We start from the raw sequence: 12670 nt of genomic DNA, 5'->3' as shown, positions 1-12670 counted from the left end.
TATAGTTGGAATTGAAAACACTTCTTCCTGATCTCTAGCAATGTACATTTCAATTCTATCTACATTTTCTTCTGTGAGCACCTGACGTCACCGTTTCCGTCTTCTTCTCTAAACCATAACCATTATTTTTTGCATAACTTAAAATCCTACGTATTGTGGCCCTGTTGGAAATGACAATAACCGAAAATTTCCTTGTGAAACATTCTTCTTGTTGCCTGGTTAATCTTGTTGTTTTAGTGACTCACTTTTCACGTGTCTACATAAATGATCGTTATCTAACGTATTCCGTACCCTCGGCATGAACACAACTGATTGTCCATCCACTTCCCGAGACTAAAACACCACTCAAAGCATTGGAACGCATTGTACACAAGCAACTGACGGACTACTTGAACAAATACACAAACTTGTCGACCATTATTAATCAGGTTTCAGGACCGCATAGACCACAAGTTCAGCGTTACTCAAGGAAGATCTGCTCGAGACCCGGGACGAACATAAATTGACAACAATGATTTTACTTGACTTCCGCAAAGCCTTCGATTCTGTAGACATTACCCTGTTAATTTTGTAAACTCAGGAGCCAACACCTAGAAAAACACATTGCCCTGTGATTTACCTCTTATCTTAATGGACGACAAAAAGGGTATTAGCTGAAAGTCGTTCTTCCTTTTGGCGGACCGTAAGGTCAGAGATTCCGCAAGGATCAGTACTCGGCTCTCTATTTTTTTCAAACTACATATTCTTATGAACGGTATATGAGAATCCTTAAAGTACTGCCGACATCATCTCAATGCAGACGACCTTCAAGTATACATAAACTTTCATGTTGACAAAATAAATGACGCAATAACTAAACTTAATAACCTCGACTCAATTTGGATGTGGATACGGAAATTTCGACTTAAAGTAAATCCAGAAAGAACACAGTCAATATTTGTTGGTCAGTCACGTTTGTTAAACACTATTATCATACTAAATCCTTCTCCGATTAAAATAAACGACACCGAAATTCCGTTCATTGGATTACTTTGCTTGGAAAACCTTTCTTAGAGTCCAGTGTTATATTTATTTTCCAAACTGATAATAGATTATTACGGTACATTATGTGACTTTGTGATGTTGATTCAGTACCTAAAATAACACAGAACACCACAATGAATCACAATTGTGACAAATAAACATACATGCCTTAGTCAGAATGCATACTCCGCTATCGAAGTTTTGATTTACTACCATTACTTACATTACTTCTACCATATCTAAGAATATGAAATTAGTGATTTTCAGCTTACCAAAAGAAAGCCCTGCAATAAATCACTTATAGCAGAAAAATCCATTAAATTCCCTTACATAAAACAAATAAAATTAACAATATGAAAATGTTCTCTAGTCTGTAAGCAAAAAACTTTACAATATTATGTATATAATTAACATATGATTTGATTGAAATAAAAACATGTAGCATTTGGAAACTTTCATTGTACTTGCACATTTATTTTTAAAATAGATGTACTTAAATGGATTAAAAGAAAACATGCATTACTTTCTAGGCCAAAAGGTAAAGGTTAAGTCAATCCCTGACAGGCCAAATAGGTCCAGAGGATGACGAGAGGTTAAGGCTCCCACCTTCGGCATTTAATAGCAGTAGGAATTCAGTCCTACGTTCCCGCCGCCTTTAACCCCAAGGAATTGCTTCTGATACTCATTTATGTTAGAGGTTGAGTAAACCCTAAGATCATAGTGTGACTGAAAAGCTTAGATCAATGGAAAAATCCATGACCCCATCGGGAATCGAATCTGCAACCTTCCGGCTTGCAGCGCTGCGCCTTAACCATGATGCTAACATGCGTTCCTATTTTCTAGAACAGGCCTGGGAGTTAATACCTCAATCAATACAGATTACCCCTTAACTTCCACTCCACATTCCCCGGAGTGTGTTTCGGACCGATCCGAGTAGACAGGTAGGCAAGCATAGCTGAGTGACGGATTGTAGCTATAAGGCAGACATCATAGCTTTAGGCTCTCGTTGGTCGCCTAAAATCAACACTGATGCTTAGTGTCTAACTGTGTGTTTGTTTCTGAAGCGAAGAAAGCGAAAAGGACATGGGCGGGGGTATCTCCTTTCCTTTTCTCTTTCCCTTTATGCTCAGGGCTATTGTAGACCAAAGTAAATTATAATGCTGATGTGTTTCATTTTGTATTCAGTTTCACATGTTTTGTCACTTCTTTTGTTATCTTCAGTATGAGAATTGTAATGTACAAATACCTCGCACAAGTTGGTGGTAAAGAGGACTGGACTAGTCCATCAAAAATGGACGGACTTCAAAATACTTATGCTGAATTCGTAAAAAGAAGAAGCTGTACTATTAATAGAACTCCTTGACTTACACAGTTGTGATCTAAAATACAAAATAATGCAGATTTGCGACTATAAAATAACTAAAAATGTCAGAGGAGTAAAACAATGCTCTTAAAACTAAAATATCCAAAAATCAAAACAAATGATTTAACAGAACCAATTTGCTGTATTCGTATAGGTATACTTACTTACTTACTTACTTACTTACTGGCTTTTAAGGAACCCGGAGGTTCATTGCCGCCCTCACATAAGCCCGCCATTGGTCCCTATCATGAGCAAGATTAATCCATCCTCTATCATCATATCCCACCTCCCTCAAATCCATTTTAGTATTATCTTCCCATCTACGTCTCGGCCTTCCAAAAGGTCTTTTTCTCCGGCCACCCAACTAACACTCTATATGCATTTCTGGATCCCCCCATACGTGCTACATGCCCTTCCCATCTCAAACGTCTGGATTTAATGTTCCTAATTATGTCAGGTGAAGAATACAATGCGTTCAGTTCTCTGTTGTGCAACTTTCTCCATTCTCCTGTAACTTCATCCCTCTTAGCCCCAAATATTTTCCTAAGCACCTTATTCTCAAACACCCTTAACCTATGTCCCTCTCTCAAAGTGAGAGTCCAAGTTTCACAACCATACAGAACAACCGGTAATATAACTGTTTATTAAATTCTAACTTTCAGATTTTTTGACAGCAGACTGGATGGTAAAAGCTTCTCAACCGAATAATAATGGGCATTTCCCATATTATTTTGTGTTTACTTTCCTCCCGAGTATCATTTATATTTGTTACTGTTGCTCCCAGGTATTTGAATTTTTCCACCTCTTCAAAAGATAAATTTCCAATTTTTATATTTCCATTTCGTACAATGTTCTCGTCATGAGACATAATCATATACTTTGTCTTTTCGGGATTTACTTCCAAACCTGTCTCTTTACTTGCTTCAAGTAAAATTCCCGTGTTTTCCTTAATAGTTTGTGGATTTTCTCCTAACATATTCACGTCATCCGCATAGACGAGCAGCTGACGTAACCCTTTCAGTTCCAAACCCTATCTGTTATCCTGGACTTTCCTAATGGCATACTCTAGAGCAAAGTTAAAAAGTAAAGGTGATAGTGCATCTCCTTGCTTTAGCCCACAGTGAATTGGAAACGCATCTGACAGAAATTGACCTATACGGACTCTGCTCTACGTTTCACTGAGACACATTTTAATTAATTAATTAATTCGTATAGGTATAGACTTTGATAATGATAAAACTTGTACGTCTAATTACTGAAGAAGCAACGTCCATCTATAAACAAGAATTATCAAAATTGTATACTTGTTGATCACTCATTATTACTTTGTCTCTCCCGATTTCTGAATATCTTTTGTTTATTTTCTTTCTCTAATCTCCTTCCTTGTTTGTCATATTTTCATTATCTTAACATGCCTTTTATTGTCTGGTGTTTTGCTATTTCGAACTCCACCTCAAATCTAGTACGCCTACACAGCGGCTATCAACACCTTAAATTATTATTGATCAAATTAAATTTTTGACAGATTCTGTGACATTTTCAGTGGGTAGCACGGAAATGAAACAGATTCCCAAATGTATTTTCACAAATTGTTCTGAATCGCCAAAGCAACTTAATGAATTACGAAAAGCGATGCTGTTATACAGGGTGTTTCAAAAAGACGGGGCATAATTTCAGGTATGTATTTCCCACATGTAGACAATCAAAATTGTTCATTACAACATGTGTCCGGAGTTGCTTTATTTCCGAGTTATGGCCTTCACAACATTGAAATTCACCGGAACGTTTTCCTTTCCGCAGGTCCTTGCCGTCAAAGGAGACATTAAGAAGGCACTCTGACAGTTCATTCCGAGGCGAAGGTTACATTCAGTGTTGTGTAGGCGTTAGACTGTGCGACATGTATTCAAATCAAGAGCTGGCAGAGATACTGTACACTTCATGTACGGTAAGGCGGACGGCAATGCTGCGCTGGCTCGTCGTTTGTACCAGGAGAGGTATCCACAGCGACAATGTCCAGATCGGAAGACATTTGTACGTCTCCATTACCGTCTGTGCGAGTATGGAAAATTTAACTCTCCTGGTTTGGGAAGGGGAGGACCAAGATCTACAACTCCAGAAGTGCAGGAGGAGATTCTGGAGACTGTGAACATGACTCCTTCTATCAGCACACGAAGGGTAGCGTTGCAAGTCAATGTTCCTCATACGACTGTCTGGAGGGAGACTGTTGAAAGAGTATCAATTGTATCTTTATCATTTGCAACGTGTACAGGCCCTGTCACCAGCAGATTACCCTGCACGAGTTAGGTTCTGTCAGTGGTTCTTGCAGCAGTGTGGTGTAAATCTGAACTTACCTGCCTTAGTATTATTTACAGATGGAACACAGTTCACACGAGGTGGCATAACAAATTTCCACAATCAGCATGTATGGGCGTATGAAAACCCACGTGCAACTGTTTCATCTCATCACCAGGTGCGGTTCTCCCTCAACATGTGGGCCGGTATCATTGGTGATCGATTAGTTGGACCCCATGTATTTGTAAACAGACTTACGGGGCAGGCGTACATAAACTTCCTGGAAAACACCATACCTCATGTTTTAGAAGACATTCCACTGATCAATCGTCAACACATTCACTTCTTGCATGATGGCGCTCCTGCACACTTCAGTCGTACGGCTCGCCGGTGCTTGGATCGAAGGTTTCCTGATCGATGGATAGGTAGAGGTGGCCCAATTGCTTGGCCTCCACTCTCACCTGATCTGCACCCTCTCGATTTCTATTTGTGGGGCCATTTAAAATCATTGGTTTATTCGTCTCCGGTGCCTGATTTGGAATCCCTTCGGAATCGAATTGTGGCATGTTCTGAGGACATACGCAATACTCCTGGAGTTTGGGATCGTGTTCGCAGGTCAATGAGACATCGATGTGAGGTCTGTATTCAAGCAGGAGGTGGACATTTTGAACATCTTCTATAATGACAACGACCTGCGTAAAGAAAAACGTTCCGGTTAATTTCAATGTTGTGAAAGCCATAAGTCGGAAATGAAGCATTTCCGGACACATGTTGTAATGAACTATTTTGATTGTCTACATGTGGGAAATACATATCTGAAATTATGCCCCGTATGTTTGAAACACCCTGTACACAAGCAATTTTAAATTAGTTGTATCTGAGTGTAGGGATAGCACCGCTGAGAGGCCTACATTAAGGCTAAAGTTGAATCACTATGCATATAATTCCCGTAAGAGAGGGTGAATAAGTTGGACTATATGAATGGATTTTCAACACATAATCTAACACAGAGATGGTCCAAAGTTTCCTAACGGTCACTATTTTCGTATCCCAGCGGATTTCACCAAATTCTGTCTCTCCTCACCGCGACTTTCCCATGAATTAGCACCGTATGCGAGCGCATCTCACCAACTGGGCGTCCCGGACTGGCGTCTGTGGATTTTAATTATAGCGTGGAACACAGAGAAATTGTAACCTGACAGATTATACGCATCCTCTATCACAAAAGCACATACGATATTCTATAACAATATTTATATTCCATGAAACAAGAGGAAAGCGGAAGTAAAATGCAGTATGTTGTTAAGTGAAATTGTAATTGTTATTCCACTGAATGTCAGGTGTCGAGCATTTACAAAGTTGACGTTTCTAGCAAAATGAGTATATTTAACTAAATATTATTCATTGTTCTGTGTACACTTTTAACACGTCTTATATAATCAGTAGGTTTCGTAATTCAGCTACCTATAAACTGGAATGAAGTTGCTTGATTCGAAGTATATGTGACGTCACACCACAGGTACAGGTATGTTACTATACAAAATAGTTATGCACGCTCGGCTTTTCGCTATAATAAGGCGAAGCCGGGACGTAGTCATAGTGACTAGTCTTATCGATCACTGCTCTTACTAGTTGTATATTTAAATAACTACATCTTTGTGGCTGATTGAAGGTTCGTTGCAGAAGTAAAATGCCTTACGTAAGACGCTCAAACGTCTAATATTACACGGCATAGTTGAGGCTATTTGAACCAATATTTTCACTGTCAGTATATACAACATTACATATACATTGTTTAAATTAAACCTAAAAGTGACAAAAAAACAGTGCACTGAAAGACGCTGCAATTATATCAAAAGGCACGAAAGTGTGTTGAACATAATCCAAAAGAATCAGTACCATCAAAATCTGAAAATTATTAGGATATTAACTCGACGTTCAGCGTGGATTTGTGTAGCCTACCATGATGTTCACTGTCAACTTCCCAATTAATAAATTAAATAATCTACATTTCAGGGGATTTTTAGAAAAATACACAGTAAATTAGTGAGTTTTCAGTGATAAGCGACATATGCAGTATCCTAATGAAATATTAAAAATAACAGACAATAGGAATTCTTCTACTGAATCATGCACAAATAATTTCTTGCAATATAAAATCATTTCAAGTGACATCCACATATATTCAAGTTCGTAACATACTGCAAAGATCACGACGAAAATGAACATCACGGCTCAAGCATGTGTTTACTAGTAGGCCTATAGCTTCAGAATGTCGGGAGTTGACTGTACTCCACGAATACGAAGCGAAGACCTGTTTGTTTATATCCTTATCTGTTGCATCACCTGTGTTCGACGTACTATATACCCAATGTGTCTTTAACTTCAGTCTTTAGGTAGCTAGATTACGAAGCCTAATAAACAGTGATTAACTTTATAACTCTTTGCTGTGTTAATATGAGAAAATTGTTTGGGTGACTAGTTTCGAAGTGATGTTCTTCGTTGTCCAAAGACTAGGCTTTGCACAATTGAGCATCTTTTAGAAACTAGTCAGCCATGTAATTTGCTCATATAAACAGAGCAAAGAGTTATAAAGTTAATCAGTGTAAATATTATTTCTCAACTCGACTTGCGCATTTTTTATGTTTTTAAACTTTTCAGTATCCATGTTGACTCTGGTGTCAAATTTGAAATTCATTATTGATATAGTTAATGTATCCTAATTTTACTCACAATGGTAACTATAAAAATTGACACGCCAGACTTCTGAATAATATATACATTGTAACCTTCCTGAAGATACTGCAGTTTATTTTTTCCAGACGTTTGATCTGAAAACAATTTATACAGGCATACACAGTATTAAATAAAGTGAGTTACTTTAGGACATAATGTCAATGCTACAATATGCTATAGTACATACGAGTATAGGGCCCACCGCTGTGGAGTAGCGGTTAGCATGCCTGACCGTGACGAGAGGGCCCGGGTTCAAATCCTGGTTGGTACAAGTTACTTGGTTGAGGTTTTTCGTGGGGTTTTCCCTTTATTCCATTAAGAGCAGATGCTAGGTAACTTTCGGCGCTGGACCATGGACTCATTTCGCCGACATTATCACCTTCATATCATTCAGACGCTAGATAATCTCAGCAATTAATAAAACATAGTAAAATAACCCATTGCCTTTCTTACCAATAAAATTATGAGTACCGGTATATCACAATTTCTACAGAATAAACAGTTGAACAGATAGTGTTTACGAACTATGAAAAAGCCTTCTTCTATTTCACGAATTTGCATAATTATGTGACTTGAAGGAATCTATAAAGAAAAAAGGAATTTCTGGGTGTAAACGCAAAGCGTGTCTTAGACCGAACATTGTTAGTGCGAGCGAAGATTCTTAATGATTTGGTGTGCAATGTTACATATGATGGAACTAGCGACATGAACAATAAGCTACATTTAATATCAATAACTAATAAGTGTCCACACCTATGGAGTAACGGTCAGCGCGTCTGGCCGCGAAACCAGGTGGCCCGGGTTCGAATCCTGGTCGGGACAAGTTACCTGTTTGAGGTTTCTTCCGGGGTTTTCCATCAACCCAATACGAACAAATGCTGGGTAACTTTCGGTGCTGGACCCCGGACTCATTTCACCGGCATTATCATCTTCATTTCATTCAGACGCTAAATAACCTAGATGTTGATACAGCGTCGTAAAATAATCCAATAGAATAAAAGAAAACAAATAGTCCGATGAACGAAATCTGGTTAAGGAAATTAGACAGAAAGACAGTCTTAAAGTTTTATAGTACCTTGACCCTTCCGACTCTGAAACATGGGCATTGACAATCTGACAATAACAATGGATTGAGGCGGCGAATATGAAATTGCTAAGACCTCTCAAGGGATATACTCTTTGCTTATAGTTATACCCATGAGTTTAATCAAAAAGTAAGACAAGAACTTGAAATTGAGAACATTTGAATTAAAACGGTCATGGAAATAACACGTAAAATGAGGTAACCCAATAGAAGATCATAAAATAATTTAAAATTATGTGATGAGGTGATGTAATTAATTTTAGTAATCTTGAAGACTTGGACAGTGTATGTTAAACCTGTAATTTATGAGGACGATGGAGGAGATAATGTTGATGATAATAATGATTTTGGCATTAGACATGCAGAATTTACAATTAACATCCAATATTATTAGTAAATATTAATATTTGAATGCAGCAAGATTCAATTCAATTAAAAAAAAACTAGAGTTTAAGATATTTAGGCAGTTCTTGTGAGTAGCTGAAACACAGATATACTAATTCACTTAAATACTTCTGTGCATAGATCACTTCAAGAGTGAGGCTTTTATAGTTTTCATGATGTTGTGAGAATTTTCCAAAGTTTTATTCGGGATTCGTGAGAATGGACTTCAGAATAATTTAATGAAAAATTAAGCAACGCAGAAAGTCGTAACGTTTGCTTTACCAGAACTGAGTAATAAAGAATGTCCCCCTTCACAGAGGGTGCGCGCGCCATGGCCCACGCGCTCACAAGAATCAAAACACATGGAAGCGTGCCAATCCCCTCTACTCTGCATTCACGTTTAACAGGATGTACGATCATGGAACACTGTACGTAGTAAATGCAGTACACTCGTGGCCTTGTAAAAATCACGACCTGAACTTTGAACGCAGGTTAAATCTCGAACAAGTAACAAAGTTAAGAATGTAAGTTGCGAAATATATAGCCTACAGAGTGGAAGTGAAATAACCTTGCAGCTTGAAAGAGACCGATAGGGTACACTGAAATGGATAGAAAACCTATATTACGTTTTGTGATTAAATGCACGATTAATAAGAAAATTAAGTTTGAAATTTGAGTAGTCCGACAACATCGTCGCTAATACATTCTACTCGTGATATAGATATAAGAGGTCAACCAACTCGTTTAGTCTCTGTATGCAAGCAGCATTCTGCCAAGACGTTGCCACTCGCTCGCTTCGTGCAATGGTTTGAATGTAGGGTTTTTTTTCTAAACTAAATTCACACCAAAATCGTTCCCGCTATTGAAATGCGCCAAAGGGATAAATTATTCTTTATTAGATTTCCTATCGATATGGACAAAAATCACGACCGTGCTCGCAATAATTGCCTAATAAAAGATTGTTAAACATTTGGAAAAAAAAAACATTTTTCTCTGAAAAAACTATGAATTTTCCATCAATATGATGTTATAGTGTTTTTGTTACATAGCCTATAACATGAGCTATTCGCTCTGGAAACCTGCAAGATTATTTCACTTCCACCCTGTATACTAGAAAAGGAACTTGCAGCTAGGTTTTCCTTAGAACAAGGAATAAAGTTTAACTATATGAGTTATAAAAAGAAAATAGCCTACTAAAATTTGAAGTTTTACGTAATATATTGCATCTTCTTAATCAATCCTTGCATGCAAAGTAACGGATGTTTTCAGCTTTCGACTTAAATTCAAACTAAAAAAAATTTAAACTAACATTTTAACAAATTGCCACAACAGATGTCGCTGATTAATGGAGAATGACAATGAAGAACAGTAACGACTTTTAAATTGATGAAAATTGTAAGAAATTCAAAGATTCTGTGTACAAGTTCAAGGTATGTTCCCTTAATGCTGCTTCAAAACCATTGCTGTAATTTCGAGAGTCGCTTATAGGACATACAGTATACAGGATGTTTCCGAGGTGGTGTTACAAACTTTCAGGGATGATGGCGAAAGGCACATGTATCAATTTGAGATAAGGAACCATGGTCCGGAAATGACAGAGTCGAAAGTTATAAGCAAAAATAGTTGTGTGGAAATGGAATTGTAATTTGGCACCACGTGCCCTCCTTTGGAACAGTCGTGGAAAGATGGTATGGGCCGGATGTCTCCTACGTGGGTACTTGCTCTGATACAATCTGTGAGCTTGTCTACTGTTCCCATTGGCTCACCCGTATTCGAATATCAGGTCTGCATATTCCGCTCTCATGTACTCCTTCATTTCACTAGGACTGATCGACTGGATACTGCAACTTGTACATATACACTGCTGGCTACAGACGTGCATATCAGGACCGACCATGTCCGTTACACATTACGCTATCTGCATTGTTTAGTGTAGTTTCCTGTCCCCATCCATCAAACAGCGCACTGAATGGAATACTGTTAAGTAGACAACGTAAACAACGTCAAATGAATACAGTATGTGTAACATGTACAGATCAATACACATAAATAAGGTGTAAAGAGGAATCACACAACTATTTTTGTTTGTAACTTTCGACTCTGTCATTTCTGGACCGGGTCCCTCATCTCAAATTGATGCATGTGCCTTTCGCCACCATCCCTGAAAGTTTGTAACACCACCTCTGAAATACCCTGTAGTTCTATATTATATCGGTATAGATTTTCTGTGCTGTATGAAGTGGTGCGACGGAGTGTTTTATTCTTCCATTATGGTAATCCCTCTGTATTCAAGAAATCCCTGATCAGGTAGCTCGAAAAGAGCTCACATTGTAACTCTAAGAAGGATGAGTAGTAAGAAACACAAAGAAGTGCAAAAATAGCAAAACAAAGTAAATCTTATTTGCTTTAAAATATTAAATATTTACCTTCTTACATGCTCTGTCCATTATTGTAACGTTTTCTTATATATATTCATTAATTCATTCAGTGATCTTCCCTAGGGTAGGTCTTTCACTCCAAACCTAGCTTTCTCTAATCTTTTCTATTTTCTACCTTTCTCTTTGTCTCCTCATATGTTCCATATATTTCAATGTCGTCAATTATCTGATTTCTTCTGTCCCGAACTCTTCTCCCATTCACCATTCTTTCCAGTGCATCTTTCAGTAGGCATTCTCTTCTCAACCAGTGACCCAACCAATTCCTTTTCCTCTTCCTGACCAGTTTCAGCATCATTATTTCTTCACCCACTCTTTCCAATACGGCTTCATTCCTTATTCTGTCTATCCACGTCACACGTTTCATTCTTCTCCATAGCCACATGTCAAATGCTTCTATTCGCTTCTCTTCACTTCGTCGTAATGCCCATGTTTCTGCCCCATATAATGCCTCACTCCACACAAAGCACTTCACTAGTCTCTTCCTTGGTTCTTTTCCCAGAAGTCCGCAGAAGATGCTCCTTCTTCTATTAAAAGCTTCCTTGGCTATTGCTATCCTCCTTTTGACTTCCTGGCTGCAGCTCATGTTACTGCTTATAGTACACCCCAAGCATTTGAAGCTGTCCACTTGCTCTACTACCTCATTTAGAATTCGCAAGTTTACCGTCGTTATATTTCTTCCTATGACTGTGGTCTTCGACCTGTTTACATTTATCTTCATCTCATACTGGTCGCAGCTGTCATTTAGCTCCAGTAGCATGTCCCTTAGTATTATCTCCTCTTCTGCTAACAACGCCATGTCATCAGCGTTTACGTCCGGAATCTTTTACCGTGGAAATGATTTCAACCCTGGTCCATGAATTTATATACCAGGGGACAAAGAAAATAAGCAATATCGTATGCATTTACGTTTACGTTGATTATTAAAATCATTATTATTAATAATATTATTAATACCATTATTATTACTATTATTATAATACAGCCACCGAAGTATCTCAGGCGTTGGCACGTTTGCCTGCTAATCCGGAGTAGGTTCTTAATTTCTCTTGGACTGATTACCTGGTTGGTTTTCTATTTCGAGTTTTTCCTCAACTGTAAGGCGGATACCAGGTAATCACAATTCGAATCCTCGTCCTTATGTCTCCGAATACCTTCTCAATGCTAAATAGTCTATTAGCTACTATAGCGTCGTTAACCCTCTTAGTGCCTACCTCTTTTGCGTAGTATTATGTGAAAAATGCCAAGTCAATGTATAGAAGTGAACTGCTCCACTGAACCTTCATCTATATTCTTAGCACAACACAACAGTGGTCTTTACTGTCTGGAAAATAATAGCAAAATGGAAACTAT

This window comes from Periplaneta americana, chromosome 17, assembly GCF_040183065.1.
Source record: "Periplaneta americana isolate PAMFEO1 chromosome 17, P.americana_PAMFEO1_priV1, whole genome shotgun sequence".
Classification (NCBI taxonomy): Eukaryota; Metazoa; Arthropoda; class Insecta; order Blattodea; family Blattidae; genus Periplaneta; species Periplaneta americana.
This window is presented reverse-complemented; position numbering follows the sequence as displayed.